Source organism: Hipposideros armiger, unplaced genomic scaffold, assembly GCF_001890085.2.
Source record: "Hipposideros armiger isolate ML-2016 unplaced genomic scaffold, ASM189008v1 scaffold_454, whole genome shotgun sequence".
Taxonomy (NCBI): Eukaryota; Metazoa; Chordata; class Mammalia; order Chiroptera; family Hipposideridae; genus Hipposideros; species Hipposideros armiger.
Window position 1 is genome coordinate 566,257 of NW_017731804.1, and position 2,868 is coordinate 569,124.

The following is a 2,868-nucleotide window of genomic DNA, read 5'->3' on the forward strand; positions in this document are numbered from 1 at the left end:
AAAAGAAAAGGTTTATGTTTAGCTGCCCGAAGTAATTACTGTGAAGGAGGTAACGTTTGCTTAAATGTAGGCACCAGAGTATGAGCTGACGTCACCTGCTGTGCTAGTTAACAGTCGGTCACATATATCACAATAATTGTACTTTATTTATTTACATAACTTTGTGGATTTTATACAGTGGATAGGCTGAAAATTGAAACTGCTTTCCCACAAAATAACAGACAAATTATCACATTCTTAGTTCCTTCATGATATAGAAACATTAACTCATTTTTAGAAAATTAAATGGCAATTTAAAGGTATTAGTACTTATAAATCAGTAAATTTAGAAGATGAAAAATCTTATTACGCGCAAATGCAAAAAACAGCAGTGAAAGTGAAACTAGCATGAACCCTACTGGAGAATGTTAAACATTCTTTTCGGTAGGTTTACTTACTAGTCACACTGCAGTTGGGCCAACATGGTTATCACCATTAAACAGACGCTTCGCCAACCAGATATTTTATCATTTATATTTGATTTTTTCCCCTAAAATAAAAAAGTAGTCTATGAAATATGAAATAAATAAGAATAATCTGGAAGTCTTCCAGGGATCCAGTTTCAGTAAAGGCACTTTCTTTGCTTTACAAAGCACTTCATTTAGCCACTCGGGAAGAATTTATTTTCTTGATATCAACTTGGCTCAGAATCAAGGTCCCATTTTTGAATTTTCCAACCTGTCCAACCCGTCCACTTGACAAAATGCTGGGAGCCGACTTCTTCTTTTTGGATTTCCTACATTTAAAGTGAGAGAAAAGTACCAGAGTTAAGCTTATAAAGGATCACAGGCCACCAGCCAGGCCACCAGGGTCTGCTCCTGCAAACCCCGCCCCTCCCATGCACAGCCCCTGCCCTGCTGTGGTACTACTGGCCTTACCCTGGTCCCTGAAACATGCTGAATACCTTTCTGCCTTTACTGGTTTCTTTCACACGGAATGTTCTGCTGCCAGATCTTTTCAGGCTGTCCCTTCCTCTTCACTCAGTTCTCACCTCAGATGCCACCTCCATAGAATGACATCCCAGCCTACCCCCACTGATTTTCTTTCACAATACTTTATTTCAACCTCTTCACAGAATTTGCCAGTACCTGACTTATCTGTTTGTATGTTTTGGTGTGTTTCCCTCACTACAATGTGAAGTACTCGAGGGCGGGGGTACCCTCAACGTGGTCATGGCTGTATCCCCAACACTGAAGAAACCCATGTACCTGGCACACAGAGGGCCCCCGATAGATAGACATTTATGGCCAGAACCAATGACCACTTGACAGCATGTGCAAGCTCACTAGGAGTCCAAGAAAGAGGTTAAAACAAAAGGAGTCAATTTTGAAATAGTTACTGGAAGGGAGAGAAATAAGGCACTTGAACAAAAGCTAAGAGCATAAAGCAACAAAATCAATATTCTGTTACTCAGATTACGGTGCTCTGCATCACGTGAGATGTCAAAGGACAGGCAATACTGACCCAGACCGTGCTGTCACATCAGCAGGGCCTCTTGGGGGGACACACAAGTCTTTTGTTGGAAATGTCAATCTCAGCTTTTCCACTGGTTACTTGTGGGGTCTGGTCTTTGAAAATGGGAGCCTAATTCAGTTCTGAGGTTGCTGTTTGATGCTGGGCAGTTTACTAAATCCCGCCTCCCCTTAGAGGACTTGATCAGGACACAGGAGACAATGGAGCAGTCTAAGCAGCTAGAGAGCCCACATAAATTCAAGGCATTATGTACAGAAGTAATCAGTAGGTTTATCCAGGTCATCCCACTCTAGTACCTCATGATACCACTCACCTGTCTTCCTGCCCCTTCCTTTTCTTTTTCTTGAAAATATCGGAGTCCTGGGCCTGATTTCAGAATTTAAGACAATATATATGTCAGTAATGGATAATGGAGATGAGATTCGAAAAAAGGCAAGAGGTCAGTGATCCAACGCCACTGAGATACTATGCATTTTTAATATTTTTTGAGTAGGCATATTAAAATAACAGACTCAAAGTTTGGTCCCAAAACCCTTTCAAGGGAAGACTAATAATAGAAATATCCAGTCTTTCATTTTAGGTGAAAAGCCGGGAATATAACATCTATTCCCCTTGTGGTTTTCCATAAGCCATTGTGTGCCATACAACGTAAAATAAAAACAGAGGAATGAGTATAGGAGACGATCAAAGGAGCTGACATTATCTGAACAGGTGTTTGCTATTTCAAGCAAATCTTTCACATAAATATGCCAGATCCCTCGGCTTGCATTACAAAATGTAGCTGACCTGAATAAGGGAAGAGAATTTGGTCATTTAACTCTAGATCTTGTTGTCCAGACTGCTTTCTAAGCAGCCAGGCCCAGCATGCCATTGTGACAAACTGCAACCATCTTTCTGTTCTACTTTAATAAAGAAAAGGCCATTATACCTACCATTCTCTTTTCTTCTTCTTTTGCTGCAATTTTTTCTTTAATTTGCTCCTGCAAAACCTTGTAATTCACATAACTCTTTTTGGGAGGCTGAAATGAAAGAAAAAAGACACCAGTCATTTTTTATTTCGCATAAACTTCCCAGTGTCCCGTGGCCCGACTCGCCCTGGGCCCTTTCGTTTTCTGTGTCCCACCTGGTGATGGGAGGCCGAGCAGCCCCTCACCTGAGCACCCAGCATGATGGCGCGTTCCCGTTCCAAGACTCTCTCCTTTCCTTTTCCATAACCCGTGATCCCAAATCGGTGGACCTCCAGCCGAGCCTGCAGACACAGACACAATGAGACCCAGCTGCGTTTCAAACCCCACGGAAGAGCACATGCCTAGGAGTGACACACTCGGGTGTGTTTCTAACCCCACAAGAGAACAC

The 2,868-nt window shown here is 42.1% G+C and overlaps 1 protein-coding gene across 1 annotated transcript in view; it reads left to right on the top strand.

Annotated features, from left to right (window-relative positions):
• TRIM67 (tripartite motif containing 67) overlaps positions 1 to 2,868 on the top strand; it is a 66,026-nt gene that overhangs the window by 35,765 nt on the left and 27,393 nt on the right. The window lies entirely within an intron of this gene.